Consider the following 18,490-nt stretch of genomic DNA (forward strand, 5'->3'; position numbering starts at 1 on the left):
GAAGCAAGGAGACATTAATGAGGACAACACTGCTTTCATTGCAGGCTATATAGGCTGCACATGACTGAAAGTATTCATTCACTACTCAAAACCTCAGGTTTCGCTCGTCTGCTACAAACTGATAGTCAAATAAGGTAGACAATGCTAGGTGGGGTCTGTCTCTCTGCAGAAACATTTCAGGCTCCAGTGTAAGTGTATACAAAGTACATGACAAAAGTAATATAGAGATGCACACCAACACGCAACAAGAATTGTTATGCTCTCTAGCACTATTGTAACCAAAAGGAGCAGAAGGGATCTTGTAAACCCTAAATAAAGACACTGGACAGCCTTACAAAATATCCAGCCTAGCTAAGCAATGGTATGTTTCTTGGCTCTTTTGCATGAGAACACTACAGTATGCTAAATCTGCTCTTTAACATATGCAAACAATTAAAATGTTGCTCCACAGCTCAAAATTAGTCGCCTGTGTTCTACATAATTCCAGGCAGAGCGCTTGGGACTCAGAATAGATGACAGTTTACAGTGCTCCAAGACTTAATTAACATTTTGAGCTAACAAGTAGGACACTTCTCTGACTGTTGGAGTTTCCTTTTACAAACACTGAGGCATAAGAGTTTGAATAAAACATCCTTAAGAGTACATTTCAGATGTGAAACAATGCATGAACCATCTTAACCTAAATATTTATAGTTACAAACTACTTGTTCTTTAAGTTCCAGCTTTGAAACTCCATGTTTGAATTAAGAGATAAATAGTGAACTTCATAATGAACATTTTAACAGGTATTCCTACATAAACGAAACAAAAGCCATTTATTATTTATATTTCTATTTAAGACGTTCTGCTGAATTAGGATGAATTATTTTATTGAAGAGGTCTGAAAATTTTGGTAAGCTTTTTGTAAAATTAGTTAAATTTTTGGTAAATATTATCAGTAAAGCTTCGGCTAACTTCACTGTTTTATCCAATTACAACAGAATTTTAAAAGGTATCAAAGTTACACAGGCATTTGTGCTTTCATTTGGGGTATTTTTAGTATCTCATAGTTGAATTCCACTATCTGCACACCCAGCAACAATATTTTCTGTGTTCTTCTGCCTCGACATGACTGAAGTAGTCCCAGCAGCACCACATCTCTGTAAGACATGACCACCACACATTTCAGCAGAAGTACAACAACCTGAGAAAAAGTGATCGTGAAAGAGAACGATCCTTACTCATCCGCACTCCTGGATGAGTCCAACTATTTGTTGTATGAAGATGTGTAAAGCCCTGAAGCAAAGTAAGGTTTCAACTCAGATTTCTATTGCTACTCAGAAATATGTAGCAATATCATTTGCTAATAATTCAGTGTCCTACTGTAGTGATCTATGAATAGCTGGCAAAGGCTTTACAGTGTAAACAAAACCCAGTAACATAAAATGTACAAGTATCATTATTTAATAAGATGACCTGTTACATCATCATGTTTGTATTAAAAACAAAACCAGAAGCTGTGGACACCCATGAAAGGGTTTTCTGTTTCCTAGCCAAAAACGTCTTCATAATACTTCTTTGTTTCTGTGTTGAACAGAGTGACTGAACTTCATGGGTGTCTCTCCACCCTTCCAGGATCTTCCACTACCACTCTAAATGCGAAGTTGGGTGGGGAATAAAGGGCAAAAGTACCAGTCCTTCAAAGGTTTTTGTGTGTGCCTGTCCTCTTGTACCGCAATGTACCTTACACAATTAACCATACTGACTTTCACATGAGTTAAAACCAAGGAGAGACACTAGCCCTGGCAGAACCTGGGTGCCCAAGTTTGACCTAAAGGTGTGCTCCTCAATGAAAGGTAAGTCGCACTCCATTTTCTTTCCAGACTACTCACTCAGAGCACGAACAACACCCTCAGAGCCACAGAAGTACAATTTTACCTCTGCAGAGCTGGGTGGACTCTGTAGAAGACCCCCACACTCCACAACTCAGAACCAACCCTTCTTCTCTCAGACTCACGTACAATATACCACAAAGCAAGCAAAGAAGGTCCTAAGCAGTACCCAAAGGTGTGGATCTGCTGGTTATACTTTGTACTATGAAGAGAGTAAGGTGCAGTCATCCCTAACTTCAGTCATGAGCCAAAAAGACTACACTGCATGGAAACCTCTCCAACAGCTGCAAAAATAAATTTCCAAATCTCTTCTAATATGAGAAGCAGACACCCTGGGGGAAAAAAGCTTCCCTAATGAATCACTGAATAGGATTATTTATTGCCTTAGTGATGATTTTTTAGGATTATGCAGCAAAAAAATATTCAAACAAACCAGTACACCAGCCCTCTCAAATCTGTGAGCCATTAGAACAAGTAAGGTCTTACTGAAGCCTGAAGTCCGTGACACACTTGACCCATTTCTTACTTGAATTCTGGATGCCAGAACTAACACTGAAGTAACTTTAAATGATAAAGCAATCCAAAAAACTTAGCTCCAATAACAAAACACTGGCAATAAAGTTCAGTGTTCTTACCTGAGATTGTTTTGGTCCTTTCACAGAAGTTTAAAAACATCCCTGTCTTTCTATTGTCAAATTCTGGCAGATAAAGTGCATACTGCTGAACCCGCACCTCTCTACTGAGAAGGAAGCACCAACAAGCTACGTAGCGCAAACTGACGTGCTATAAACCTGGGCATGGTCTCATACAAAGATTACATTGCTCTCAGGCAAAAACACCTGATGCATGACACATCAAAAACAAGACAGAACTCTAATTAGGTACAAAGGAAAAGAACATCTGCAGAACCTTTCAATGTATGAATCCACAGAATCCTACAATCTTTCTATTTAATTCTATCATCCTCTGAAGATTTTTGTATAAAGCCATACCAGAAAGCACATACAATTCTAAATTCCTCTTTTAAAACCCTACACATTTACAGCTTGGATTAGGGAAGGTACATAAACATGAAAATTCTCATATTGACACCCCCCTAAATGTATTCATTAATCTTCTAATTGGAGATTGGCAGGAGTGGTGGCTGCATAGGATTTTTATGCTATCCAAATAAGAAGCTGGCTGCTCCCTGTTTCTCTGGGTCTTGAATGCTTAGGATAGTTTACCAATAACTGAGTTTGCTGGGAATGAAAAAAAAAAGGAAAGCAAACAATGAAAACCCATTTCTCAAATGTTGTAAACCAACAGATTGCAAACAGTCCTCCAAAACACTTAGAGACCAGCAAAAACTTTTAGTGAGCTAAAAAAATATAAAATAAAACCATTTGACATGCAGCCTGTGACCCTACTGCTGCCTTAAAAATCAGCAGTAACTAGCACAGCACAGTTTGAGACATGCAATTGATCCTAATCATTAGCTAAAAAAAAAAAAAACCCAAACCACCAACTTTAGATCTGAGGAAAAAAAAGCAGTTTGTAACTAAGCCAAGAGGACCACTCTTGTGGTCCATGTGGCTAATGGCAGGAGACTTCATGAGTTATGGGAATGTTGTTCCAGCACTGGGAAAACAGTCAGCAGCAGCAGCAGCAAAGCAGCACAGGCCAGAGCCTAGCACAGGGCCCCAGCCCTAGTGCAGGGCAGATGCCCCCACCAGTTCAGCACCTTCTGCACCACCCTGCTCCCCCAGCTGCCAGGGCTAGCTGGGCTGAGACCCGAGGAGCGATAGGCACACCCCTGCTACAATTAGGCTGTCATTTAGCTGGCATTCAGCTGACTCACACGGGTACCCTGGCCAAGAACTTCTCGTGAAAACAAACCAGGCAGGAGAAATAAGCAAATGACTTTCCCGGATAGAGAGGGACGGGAAGTTCTGTGCACACAGCAGCCCAGGAGAATCCAGCCCGTCCACTCCCCTGCAGACACAACTCCTGGGGCCTTTGCTACGGTACAGCTGCTGGCAGAGAAAGCCCCAGCGGGTGCACAAAGCAAGACCTGGACCGTGATGCAGGCTGGGCACCCGGTGTGGGCAGCAGCTGCTGCAACCAAGCACATTGCCTTCTCTTGACTGGATTACAGGAGTTCTGACAGCAACCTCACATGAAGTTTTCTCAGGAGCTAAAGAAGCTGAAAGGTCTCTACCTGTTAATTCAACATCTCTACCACGTCCCCACTGCTGTTTGCACACCCCCCAGTTCATAGTGCAACCCTGCAAGTGGCCATACCAGCAAACTGCACTGCTGAAAGAGCTAGCTGAAAAATAGCTTTCCTCCACATCAACTTCTTTTGTTCCTGCAATTATTCTTCACTCAGATCAGCTCAGTGATCTGATATTATCACAAAGCCTCACCAACAGTTGTGCAACCACAGCCAAAAAAGTGGCAAACTGCCATAACAGCTGCAGTGTTTTATGTCAGCTTTAGTGCTGAAGGCAACATCCCATTACTGCTCATCAAACTATAAACTTAAATGCTAGCAGTTTTCTCCAGTTCAGATGACATTGCCTTGTTTCTGGATATGTAAATAAGATTTAACATTTGCTTTTGTAAATTACAGCAATATTTCTATTGCTGAATGGTATTCAATTTTTTAACTATTGATGTAATCAAATGATCTGTGTATTTGCATCCATTATACTTAATATAATTGTGATCATATTCTGAACCTCCATCAAAGGACACTTAGTTAGGCCTTCTAAATTATAGTTTCAAGTGCAGGAAACCTGCAACTCAGTAATTCTGTACAGTGACAAAATCGGTCAAGTGGAACCAAAGTCTGGATCCCCAGGATTTTTTTCATAGGATGAGTTCTATGATTGATAGTGAAGTGGTCACCACTAAGAGTGGACAAAAATCTTCTTATTAACACTGGGATGGGATCTGCAGACACACACTTCTTACACAGCACTGGTTGAACATGGGGCTTCAGCTATCAGCCTCTGTGCTTATAATAAAGATATTCCTCAGCCCCAAAGAGACACTTTAAACAGTGTATCAATACAATTCTGTCTACAGAATTTCAAATACTTCAGTAACAGAGAGGACATCAAAAACAAAGGGTGCCAAACACAGGGGGGATGGATGGATGGTATGCAGTCAAATAACACGTGGATATTGAGAACAAAACTAACAATAAAAATGAGCAGCGAATAAAATGGCCATCATCCAGCACTTGCTTTACTTGACAGAACTGCCCTGTCTGTGCACGCACAGAGCACCATGCAGTCAGTTTTACAAATAACTTCCTTCTTGACTATATGATACAGATCATAACCATGTCACACTGAAAAAAAAAAAAAAACACAAAACAAAACAAAACAAAAAAACCCCACACTAACGCTAGCTTACCATTACCTTTAACTGCAAAAAATCTAATATTTCAAATAAAAAAAAAAAAGCATGTCTGGACAATGGTGAAAATACACAAGGCACATGCAACATCTTCAACTTCCCCCTACTTTGCTGATTACAAATAAAACAGTTTTACAGCAAGGAGGAGATAACAGTAAAAATGGTAGACATTGTACCTTGCAACAGGGTGATATAGTTTTTTAGTTCACAACTCGAGAATGAAGAGGGAAGATAAAAGATAGTGTTTCCAGCTCCCTGAAGGAGGACTTGAAGTTTCTTTCCCCAAAGAAGGAGTAAACGCTCTTTCTGGACCGTACGAACGTGAAGAATAAGACAAGACGCATGACCTCATAACCACAGCAGGAATCTGCGATGACACATCGGACACTTGATCTATTTAGGGAAAATAAAATCCAGAGTATCAGTGGCGTGGGCCCACAACAAGCAAGTACAGTACAAGAGGGATTCAAGCACAAATGATACCTAGAGGATGACGAATGGCCTGATCTGTAACTTAGACCAGATGGCAGGGAAGGTACGAGGAGCCCTCTTCCCAATCCCTGACTAGCACTGTCAGTGATCCCTGTGGGTCCCTTCCAACCCAGGATATTTCAGTGACTCTATGATTTAGAAAAGCATTTCACTGCATTTAACTCATGCTGACTCTGCTATTCAGTTCTAAGCTATCAGGGGCTTTGAATAGTACAACATCTACCCATATGTATGCTTGTAAGTGCACATGTCATCTGGCCTGATCTGTGAAGTTTGCACTTTAGCTTCTGCCGTATATAAATTTCCACTACAGCACCATGTAACCACCAGCCGTAACCAAAGGCTCACATTGCAGCAACAATCAGTACACGTTCTGCAAGAAGACAAACGCCTTCAGTTACAGCCCAACACCATGTCCTGCAGGATGCTGAAAACTGCACAGAAACTGCACCATCTCTCATCTCCCCTCAAAACCCAGCAGAAGAGTTGGGGGAAGAAGGGGAGGCAGCCCCTTGCGAGCAGCTGACCCTGGCCTAAGGAAAGGCTGCTGCCAGCTTCTGTCCTGTAGCCTCTGAGAATGCCAAGGCACTTGACATGCCTTGGTTACAGGAACTGTAAACACACAGAGCACACGCTGTATACATGAAGCTGCAAGAATCAATAGGCACTTTTTCAACAATATATGGACCACATTGTACAAGCTGCAAAGAAAGTATTTTTACAGTTTCTATCCCATTCCGCTGGTGTCAAAGCACAAAAATTTCCTTAGCTACCTACAGACTTGGTATGAAAGAATAAAGAAAAATAATCAATACCACTCCACAAACACACAAACACGTTACAGCAAACCATGTAAGCATATGCTTATTCTTAAACGCTGTGGTTTGGTTCTTCTGATACCAGGAAGGCCTGCCTACATAATTAAGACTACGAACAGTTGGTGCCCTAAACTAGCACCAACTGAAGTCCGTGAAAGAAACACCCCACTGTTTTTAACAGCTTAAGGATCAATTCCTAAACTTAGAACATGATTTTCCACTCCATGCTTTATCTAACTGGGGGCGGGGAAGAATCCAGGAAAGAGAGATTAAATATGTTAAATAAGAAGAGGGGAAAGAACATTTTTGCATGCACACTTCATTTTTACCAAGATATATTAATTATCTTCTGATAACTGAATTTTAGAAATAAAATAGATTTGAATATTTGTTCTCAATTTTTTCATCATCAATTCTGAAATAGCTGCAAGGCAGAAGAGTACATTAAGAATGGGGAAACTATCTCAGTGGAGGAAGAGAAGCTAAAGCTATTTATTTTCTTTTAAAGTGCTGGAAGAGTCAGAGTAGCAACTACACCAGGCATTCGTCAGACCGTGTATTCTCCGCTTTGAAGATCAAAGAATTTTGAGAGACCATTTAACGAACTTTATTACAAAGCATCTCTACCAGAACCATGGGACAAACAGCCTATAAATTTACACTGAGACTTAGAAAATATAGCTTCTACCATTTACTTTTGCTAACTCCCAAACTGCCAATGCTCCTTAGATAAGGTTCAACTTGGGAAGAGTTTCTGTATTTTCTCTTTAGATCCGAGCCCTCCTCTACCTTACATCACCCAAATGCTGGCTCAAAACATTTACATAAATACATAATTCTCTATCAGACCAGAAGAACTGTTCCCTCACCTCAAGCAGTATCCTTTTAGGAGCAACATGAAACAAGTATATTTACATTTCCTCCGGGAGAGCCAACGCAGCGCTGCACGCAGTTCTCCTAAAGCAACAGCATGTACCAACCAGGAGCTCAGTTTCAAAGCAGCACCACTGGAGAGGAGGAAAAACACACGATCGCCTAGGCAGGGCACTGGAAGCGCTGCCACCAGAGCAAAGCCAACCTCACGGTGCTAAGGGGTGAGTTTACCGTTTTCAGCAGCTGCCGCCAGGAAAGCCAGCATCTCGGGAAGGTCTCGGTCCACCCGCACACGCCGAGGGCTCCCTCGGCGGCCGCCAGCAGGGCTGAAGGCACGGGGACGGCCCCGGCCGAGCAGCGCCCGCCGCACCCGCACCGAGCCCGCGGGGACCCCGCCGGCTGCGACCCCCCTGGGACCCCCGCCCCGCGAACGGGGGGCGCTCGCTGCGGGCCGGGGCCCGCTTCAGCACCACGGCCGGGCTCGGCGGTGCCACAGAGACACAGCCGGGGCTGAGCGGTTCCAGCAAATGAAAACGAAAGGAGAGGGACGAGCAAAAGAAAGGAAGAAAGAAAGAAAGAAGCAGGCGCCCCAGTGCGCCGCGGGGGTCGGGGCGAGGAGGGGACGGCAGGGGAGGAAGGGAAAGGAAGGCAAGGGAAGGGGAAGGCTCCCGCCCGCCCGCCTCCCGCAGCCAGCCCCAGCCCGGCCGCCCCCGAGCCCCCCGAGCCGCCCCGCAGCGCCCTCACCTCCAGCTCCGGTGCACGGCGGCGGGCGGCGGGCACGGCACCGGCAACGGCACCGGCAACGGGCACCGGCACAGGCCCCGGCCCCGCCCGCGGGCCGGCTCCTCCCGCCCGCTCCGCCGCCGGGGGCCGGGGCGGCATGGACGGGCCGCCCGCTGCTCGCCCGGCGCCCCGAGGGCGGGCGGAGCGCCCTCCCCGGCCGCCCCTCGAGCCCCGGCTGCAGGAGGCGCCGCGGGGCGGCGTGGCGAGGTGTGGGGCAGCGGCTGTGAGCGGCCCGGCAGGGCTGCGTGGCACCTCCATGCCGGGGATGAGGCCGAGGGAAGGGGGTGTCCTGCTGCAGGGTGCAGGCACAACGCTCCTGCGGGCCGGCCTGCCGTCTGGGGCCAAGCCTCTCAGGCTGGGGTGAAAAGCTGGTGGGTTCAGCAGTGCTCGCGGTCCTGACATCGTTCTCCGGCCGCTTGCCTGTCCCGGAGTTCTGCCTCGCACCTAACGCTGCTTTAGGGCAGGCCACCACGGAGCCTGTGCACCCCGAGTGGGACTGCACCAGAAAAGTTACTACAAAGTCATCCTACAGGGTGATAGAAGTCCAGGTTGTTGATCCCCACGGCATCATGTACTTGCCACATTTATATTTTGCAGGCCTGACAGCTGCATACGTGAGGAGGATGGTCAGGAAGGCTGTAAATGTGTAGATCGTGTTTAATCAGTGTAGATGAAAGGATGTGAAAAGAAGGCTGGGAGAATGAACGCACAAACAACAGTATTGGGATGACCACGGCCTTAACACTGCTGCTTTCAGGGAAGCATTTCTGATGGCTGGCTTTCCTTCCTACTGGTCAAGGATGGCAACAAAGCCTTAGCATCTGCTTAGGACCTTTCAATTCCTGGTAGAGTAGACTACTCCCAAGCTACACAAGCTGAATGCGTAATAGCTGTGCATTTATAGCTGTAATTACTGATATCGGATAGGCTGACTCATGTGCATTGAATTCCAACTGCAGAAGGAACTATTGTATGTGTGCACATTGAAGAAAAAAATCACAGCATTTCAAGGTGCTACTTCCATTTTGCTCATGATTCTTACTTCACCCTGGTTTTTATCTGCTATGGTATTTATAACGAATGATAACAGAGCAATTACCTTGTATGTTTACTCAAACCAACATCCAATATTCACACCAATTAGATGACAACGGCTTCTCTAAGTAAGAGCAGCAAGAGAGGTTTCTGGTAGTCTCATTCCCTGATGCTTCATTTTCTACTTTTCACACAAGTAGCACGGTGGCTCATAGACACCGCAGTCAGATGTGCCATCTGGCTCAGCTCTGAGCTTTCGGAGTGAATGACACTTTCTTAATGTATGCAAAATCTGCAGCACTTGACTAGCTTGTGGTGATATGAGTGTTTGGAAGACTAAGGGTGAATAATCTAATACTGTCAGGGCCTCTCAAAATTTCCATCTGGTCTTTAAGGTGGACTGCATTCAGCAGCAACACTGGTTATATATGGAGAACAGGAAACAAGAAGACCCAAGCCCAAAAAAAAAAAGCAGACAGAAGTCCTAACTCCTCTTCATGCAAGAAGACATCTTAATGTAGGAGGGACTTTCTTCCTTCTTACTGCTTGGGGCTGAACCAAAGAGGTATGTGAATGTTTTTCTCCATCTGTGTGTGTACCCAGTCACAGTGTTATATTATGTACAAAAACCATCAGTAAATGACAAGTTATGAATGGCAACGACCGTGTTCTTCTCACACTGCCAGGGTGGTGGCTAAGTGCCCTGGGGTCTGAGTGTAGAATTCTGCACAGGTATACAAAAATCAGCCTTGTTACGGGTTGCCACCAGCTATGGTAGTAAAGAGCTCCTTATGATCCAGTGGTCTGCAGTTCTAATTTCAGCATATTGCCCTGCACCAAGTTCTGTGCTTACAGTATATGCAACATTATGCTGCTTACCTTATGTAAGCTAGCTAGGTAGCTGCAGAAAATCTGCAACCATACATGGTAGCCCAGAACATTTTTCTTAATCATACAATCACATTTGGATGGTATTGATGGTGATATTTTTGTAGAGGACTTATGGCTTTGAAATATTAAAGCATGTCACAGTTTATTTATTTCTTCTGCAAAATACCTGAGATAAGAGAAATACCATTATTTTGTTTTGTAAACGGATGACTGAAGATGTGTATTGACAACACACTAGTCACTTTTAATATTCATAGTTCTAGATCAAAAGTATTGTGCAGAGTGATGATCTAGCATAAACTCACACAGATGGCTCAGACTCCTTCAGACAAGCACCATGCACAGATATGGTTTTAGGCCCATGTTAGTAACTTCATTTATAAGTTCCTTTTGGCATTCCATACCCAGTAACCATAGACTAATTCGTGAAGAAAAGTCACAGAGAGAAAGATTTTCCTCTCAACATTCAGAAAAAAGAAGCTAAGAAAGGATGCCTTGAAATATGAGAATTTAGTAATGGGCAGCTTGGGCCCTTCTGAGAAGCAATGAGTAACAAATTGTTTTGCATCAAAAGCTTTCATTCAGATTGTGATCTATATGGGGGTTAAAACGCAAAGTGCTTCAAGACTGACAATTCCATGATATGTTAATTTGGAAAAGGTTTGTTTGTTTGTTTGTTTTCCTTCTCCTATAAATGTATAGAACTACAAAGACATCTATTTCTTCTCTATTAAAATAAGCAATTTTCTTCCCTCTACCATGTTTCTCTCCTGCTATATCTTTGAAGATTCTGCAAAGGTTATATTTAAAGAAAACAACACTATTTTCCAATTATACTGATCTGATCAGTTTATGAAAATAATTGCAAGGACTATATATTAAAATAACACTAAGCATGTTCATTAAGGATGCACTTTCCAGGAAATTAAAATTTATCAGTCTTTTTTATTTGTCTAAGCATTCAAGGGTGTTTCCTCCATTCTGTCTGGTAACTGCAGATATCAATAACTTCTTACATACTTATACACTACCAAGGAGATGTGAGCTCTGGCATACCAGCTTGTCAGCTTTAAGCCTGAATTTTTGTACACTGGAGACAGCTGGAGAGAAGGCCTTATCAGAGGCCCATTAATACTTTTACAAAAGCAGACCTTGTGCAGTAAGAATTACCTAGTTTGCTCATGAATTGCCTTCAGAAGAGCAGAAGTCTTTGGTAGCTAAGAACTAATTGCTTGTTTTCCTAATTGTTTTGATGCTACAGGAACAACTGAGGTAACTGAGCAGAACTAAGCAGTCAACTGTGCTCTAGAAATGAGAGTTCCTCATACAGGTATTTATATGAGCCACTGCAACTCAGACAGCATCTGTCTACAGGTTGACAAATCAGTCATCTTTATGCCTTCCTTAGAAGAAACCATTGATATTTGTACCATTGAAACTATTATTCTGAGTAGAACAAGCACACTTTTATGGACCTAATGCTATAGGAAACTAACTTCTGCTTGAATCACTTTCTGTAATCCAGACAAGCTTTCAAATAAATTCATTTTTCGGGGGATTTTTCATCTAAGACTCTCTCCTCTTAGCCATCTGCATATCCTTACCTTTGTCCTTGTTAGTGAGCCATTCTGCTACAAGCTGGGTTTCTTTGGTCTTTCTATGAGGCTGCAGACTATGTGTATGAGGTGTTGACAACACGTAGACAGGACTTCCAGGCTGAGTGTTGGCCATTGTTTTACTACTTTTTGGAGACAACCATATACTCTAGGCCAAGTCCATAGGGGAAAACGTGTATAAGAGAAAAGAGTTGTAAGAACTTTTTAAAAAGTGAAAGGGGAAGAAGCATCTGTGTGATTCAAAATGCAAGCACTGCCAAACAGAAAACATTCAAAGTCCTGGCATTCGTTGATTAAATGTCATTTTGCCACATGTGCACTTGAAAACAGAGCTCTCCTAGCTGTCAAAAAACAGGTGACATTGATTCTGTTTCCCAAGTTCGGAAAATGTGTCTCAAGTGGTTGAATCCCTAGGAAGAAGAGTCATGGAGAAAATCCAAAACAGTATTTTCTTTTCATGTGGATTTTACTGTTCAGGGAATATAGATGCAAACTGAATATAATCTTCAGTGAAGGGGAATAAATTAATAAAATACTAGAGTAAATGTCTAAGCTTTTTTATTCACTAGTGTTCTGGTTTCATGCTTTTTAAAATAACACTGAAATTAATGAATATATGTGATTTTAGGTGAAGGGATTATTTGAATTCAACCTTTTAAAGATCCTGCAGATTCAAACTGAGATTGCATAAATAAAGATTTTATGTGTTCAGTAATGACACATTCATTAATTTACAATAGTCTATGTTATTGGGTTATAAAAATCCTACTTCAAGTGTGAAGCAACCTGACAAATGAAAAATTAATTTGAACACAAACTGTTATAAGTTTGCACCTTTATATTCTAACAAAGCAGTAGTTACACAGAACAAATAATGCGGGTACCAGCCTGTACCATGCACCATGCTGTCTCCTACTGCTCTCTGTGGCTTTCTCCTTTATAGACCTATATCTTCTCTTTGAGATACAGAATCTAAGTATACTCTTGTGTGAGTGCATGCCTCAGGTGTCTCTGATGGCAGAGTATAAATCTCTGTTTATTTTGACTGTTTGAAAAAGATTGTCTGTCAGGGAAAGCTAATGCCCATGTGCCATCTTCCACATTGAGAGATGCCTTCTCTCATATTTAGGATTCTACTCTCTGTGATAATGAACTATTTGTTCTTACATTTTTTTTTCAGTGCAGTTTTATGCTTTTTGCTTTAAAGAGTATCTCAACTTTAGAGAAAAATATATTCAGAATTGGTGTCAAGGACTTCAGCCATGAGGTGCAATGCATTTTCTATGTTTCAGGTGCTATTTCGCTGATAAACTCTTGATCTTGAGGTGCTATGGACATGGGTGTAGAGCTGTGCTCAAGTATATCAGTGCAGAGGAGAAAATTCAGTTTCTAAGTATTTTCAGAAGTGCCTTACTCACATCAGGGTGATATCTTAATGTTTCAAAACAAGAAACTGCATCTGGATTTGCATGTGCAAACAGTTGCATTCAAGTTTTATGTGAATACACTTCAGAAATACTTTGAAAGTGCGGATTATGAGTAGCTAGGAGCAGGTCAAGAAAACATGGCTTAGAACTAAATAGGAGCTCTGAATTCTGAGACGCCTTCTATACTGGATGGAGGTAGAAATCTAGCCTATGCATATTTTCCATTCACATTCTTTTATAATTTATAATTGCACAGAAACAGAGCTCCAACATACTTCACTTTCTATTATTCTATAATACAATCATATGGAAAAGCAAATGCTGGTAAATACTTTTCTTCTGCTAAGGCTAGCTCCTATGACCTATATGACACAGTATGGTGCTATGCAAATATCCGAAAGCAAACTCTGGCACCAGATATGATAGAGTCACATTAGCAACTTTATTAGCCCAGACAAAGGGCCATACTAACATAGTTACACAGCTAGGGTTCCAAGAGCAATGTCTTCCAGCACTGTCTCCAAATGGTGATAATCAGGCAGACTGTGATTTTGTAACACCGCACAAAGTGCTGCATTAGTCTATGTGTGAGCAATCAAGCAAATGTTCTGTATACTTAACAAGCTTCTTCTAAACCTGACATGAGTAAGCAAGCAATACTGTGAATTTTCTATTAGTGGAAAATGCTAAAAAAAGTATTAGTAATTGTCTCCAGTCACACACAGACAGAGAGACACAAACACACACACAAGAACAAAATAATGAGCATAACAGAGAACAAACAAAAGCAGGAACACACAAAACAAGCTTGTTCAGTGTTCCTTCTTCTCATCCACCCTTAAAATTCAACATATTCAGGAGAGTTTCTGCCAGAATGTCTGAATCTTCTTGTGACTCCACTCAGTGAAACAGGGTACCTGGAATACTTTAAATTGCAAAGAAACACATCTGTCATGATCCTTCAAAGGTTTTTACAAGGGCTGTGTCCCTCAGATAGCTCTCTGCATTCGGATCTTGATATCTGAATAAGAACATGGTGAAAGGTAACGAGACACTGTGCTGAAGAAACGATGTCTCTGAGTAGAGGTCATCAATGAGCTGTTGATTATTCATCTGTGTTACTGAGCTCCTGAGTTGCATGTATGACATACCTGCTAACATTTCACATACTTCTGGATAGGATATCTCCTGAGAACACTATATAGGATTATGCTGAGATAAAAATGTATCTTTAATCCACTACTTTTACTATAGATAATGGCATCATTTCTGCCTCAACATCTGTGCTGAGCTTCTCTTCTATCTATCACTGCATATCAGTATTCAGGTATGATTTAGGTCCAACGTTGACACCAAAACCAAGTAGTTGTTTTAAGATTGCATGGAGATGTGGAGAAAGTTTCCAACCTGGTTTCCCTGGTTTTTACAAGTAGATGACTTTGAAGAATGGGTTTCCTCTTTCCTGAAGAAACAGGAAAGCTTTATAGGGAATAGGTGTGCATGTCTGTAAGAGCTGATGCCTTTCACTTAAAAACACCTGGGTCTTAAGGAACCAGCATCTCTTACATCTATTGCAGAGTTGGAAGAGAAAAAGCAATGGGCTCATATTCTTGTTAGTGCATGTGTTTTCCAATTTTCATTTGGGTTTTTCTTTATGCATTATAAAAGAAAAGCTGTGCATTTTATGTGTGTTACTTGATTAGGAGTAAATAGAAACCAGGGCAATAAGAGACAGTCATTTAAAATAAACTTGAAACAGAACAGAAAATCTGTTTCTTTAACCTATATGTATGCATAAGGTGCCTAGCTTTCTTAACCTACACAAAATTAAAATAAGCTCTTACTTGCAATTGAATTGGTTATAGTAAGTAATTTATTTTTTTTTGGGGGGGGAGGGGGGTGCATTAAGTTTTTTACCTTTCCATTCATTATTTCTTGTTAATTAACCTACAGCCTCAACCCCCTTATAGCTGAGGTACTCATGCTAGCGCAGGGCAAGGTTTTTTTACCCCAGAAATTCTTTCCTAACAAAGTGGCTGGTAACAATGAAAAGACCATTTTCTGCTTCATTCTAATGTATGATGAGCAAAGCTGTTCCATATGGTTGACTTCTGGTCTGTTTATACAGCCCCACAAACTTGGTATGGGCTTCTCATGGAAAGAAGATGAATCCCCCTGCATGGGCTTGCAGGAATGTTTCAAACAGTGTTTATAGCTGCCCCTGAGGAATACAGTTGTCATTATGATCAAATACTTGAGACTTATTAATAATAGTAATCTTGCATGATCAAGATCTGCCAAGACTTTGCTACTGGGCTAGAGAGGATTATGTTGCAAAAGCCTAGACTTGCTAGAATTTATGTCTGTGAATGATTTTAAAGATAGCCTTTTCTATTTGGACTGAAGTCAAAAGTGGACAGAAAAGGAGAGAAGTACACTTAAATTGCAGACATTATCTCAGCACAGAGCCTGGTTTATCACAGAATCATAGCATCATAGAATGGCTTGGGTTGGAAGGGACCTCAAAGATCAACCATTCCAACCCCTCTGCCATAGGCAGGGAAGCCACCTACTGTGTGATTCTGTGATTCTATATCATATTACTCAGGGCCTCATCTAACCTAGTCTTGAACACTTCCAGGGATGGGGTATCCACAACCTCTCTGGGCAACCTGTTCCAGTGCCTTATCACTCTCTGAGTGAAGAATTTGCTTCTAATTTCTAATCTAAATCTCCCCTCTTTTAGTTTAAATCTATTCCTGCTTATCCTGTCATTATCTGATTGAGCAAAAAGTCACTCTCCATCTTTTTATAAGTCCCATTTAAGTACTGAAAGGTCACGACTAGGTCACCCTGGAGCCTTCTCTTCTGTAGGCTGAACAACCCCAGCTCTCTCAGCATTTCTTTGTAGGAGAGGTGCTCCAGCCCCTTGATCTTTGTGGCCCTCCTCTGAATCACAGAATCACACAATGGCTGAGTTTGGAAGGGACCTCTAAAGATCATTTAGTCCAACCCCCCTTCCAAGCAGGTTCACCTAGAGCACATTGCACAGGATGGCATCCAGGTGGGTTTTGAATATCTCCAGTGATGAAGATTCCACAGCTTCTCTGGGCAACCTATTCCAGTGCTCTGCCACCCTCACTATAAAGAAGTGCCCCCTCATATTCAGCCAGAACATCCTGTGCTTCAGTTTGTGCCCGTTGCCTCTTGTCCTGTCACTGGGCACATCTGAAAAGAGACCAGCTCCATCCTTTCAACACCTTCCCCTCTGATATTTAGATACATTGATGAGGTCTCCCCTCAGTGTTCTCTTTTTCAGTCTAAACAGGCCCAGTTCTTTCAGCCTGTCCTCATATGACATGTGCTCCAGTCCTCTAATCATTTTAGTAGCCCTCCTCTGAACTCGCTCCAGGAGCTTCATGTCGTTCTTTTACTGGGGAGCCCAGAACTGAATCACAGAATCACAGAACTGGACACAGTACTCCAGGTGTGGCCTCACCAGGACTGAGTAGAGGGGGAGGATCACCTCCCTTGACCTGCTGGCAACACTCTTCCGAACGCACCCCAGAATACTGTTGGCCTTCTTGGCCACAAGGACACATTGCTGTCTCATAGTCAGCCTGCTGTCCACCAGGTCCCTCTCTGCAGAGCTGCCCTCATGCAGGTCACCCCCCAGCATCTTCTGGTGCTTGTGGTTATTCCTCCTTAGGTGCGGGACTCTGCATTTGCCCTTGTTGAACTTCATGAGGTTCATCTCAGCCCAGCCCTCCAGCCTGTCTAGCTCCCTCTGAATGGCAGCACAGCCCTGTGGGGTATCAGCCACTCCTGCCAGCTTTGTGTCATCAGCAAACTTGCTGAGGGTGCACTCTGTTACATCATCCACATCACTGATGAACAAGTTGAACAACACTGGAGCTGCTCAAACAGATCAACACCCTTCTTGTGCTGGGGGCTCCAGTCCTAGACACAATACTCCAAGTGAGACCTCACAAAGGCAGAGAAGAGGGGCACAACACCCTCCCTCCACCAGCTGGCCACTCCTCTTTTGATGCAGTCCAGGATGCAGCTGGCCGCCTGGGCTGCAAGCACGCACTGCTGGTTCATGTTGAGCTTTTTGTCTGCCAGAACCCCCAAGTTGTTCTCTGCAGGGGTGCTCTCAGTGAGCTTTTCTCCCAGTCTGTGCTCATGTCTGGGATTGCCCCGACCCAAGTACAGCACCTTTCACTTCACAAAATCACAGAATTTCTAGGTTGGAAGAGACCTCAAGATCATAGAGTCCAACCTCTGACCTAACACTAACAGTCCCCACTAAACCATATCCCTAAGCTCTACATCTAAACGTCTTTTAAAGACTTCCAGGGATGGTGACTCCACCACTTCCCTGGGCAGCCTGTTCCAATGCCTAACAACCCTTTTGGTAAAGAAGTTCTTCCTAATATCCAACCTAAAACTCCCCTGGCGCAACTTTAGCCCATTCCCCCTCGTCCTGTCACCAGGCACGTGGGAGAACAGACCAACCCCCACCTCGCTACAGCCTCCTTTGAGGTACCTGTAGAGAACAATAAGGTCACCCCTGAGCCTCCTTTTCTCCAGGCTGAACAATCCCAGCTCCCTCAGCCGCTCCTCGTAGGACTTGTTCTCCAGGCCCCTCACCAGCTTTGTCGCCCTTCTCTGCAGCCGCTCAAGCACCTCGATGTCCTTCTTGTAGCGAGGGGCCCAAAACTGAACACAGTACTCGAGGTGCGGCCTCACCAGAGCTGAGTACAGGGGGACAATCACCTCCCTAGCCCTGCTGGCCACACTGTTTCTTATACAAGCCAGGATGCTGTTGGCCTTCTTGGCCACCTGAGCACACTGCTGGCTCATATTCAGCCGACTATCAACCATCACTCCCAGGTCCTTCTCTGCCAGGCAGCTCTCCAACCACTCATCTCCCAGCCTGTAGCTCTGCTTGGGGTTGTTGCGCCCCAGGTGCAGGACCCGGCGCTTGGCCTTGTTAAACTTCATGCAGTCAGGCACTTGGACTCGTTGAACCTCACTAGGGCACAGTTCTCAAGCTTGTCCAGGGCCCTTTGAATGGCATTTCATCCTTCTTTGGTATCAACCACACCACTCAGTTTGGTGTCATCTGCAAACTTGCTGAGGGTGCACTCAATCCCACTATGTGTGTCATTGATAAAGATATTAAACAGTACTGGTACCAGAACAGACCCCTGAGGGACACCACTCATCACCAGCCTCCACTTGGACATAGAGCCAACGACTACCACTGGCAG

The 18,490-nt window shown here is 43.4% G+C and overlaps 1 protein-coding gene across 1 annotated transcript in view; it reads right to left on the reverse strand.

Moving 5' to 3' along the window:
* PIP5K1B (phosphatidylinositol-4-phosphate 5-kinase type 1 beta) overlaps nucleotides 1–7,503 on the reverse strand; it is a 108,691-nt gene extending 101,188 nt beyond the window's left edge. Inside the window, exons 1-2 of the mRNA XM_032206542.1 lie at nucleotides 7,459–7,503; nucleotides 5,456–5,672 (exon numbers count right to left, since the gene is read on the reverse strand). The gene's annotated coding sequence lies outside the window, so the exon portion shown is untranslated. The remainder of the gene's footprint in view (nucleotides 1–5,455; nucleotides 5,673–7,458) is intronic.
* Nucleotides 7,504–18,490: the final 10,987 nt, after the last annotated feature.

Source organism: Aythya fuligula, chromosome Z, assembly GCF_009819795.1.
Source record: "Aythya fuligula isolate bAytFul2 chromosome Z, bAytFul2.pri, whole genome shotgun sequence".
NCBI lineage: Eukaryota > Metazoa > Chordata > Aves > Anseriformes > Anatidae > Aythya > Aythya fuligula.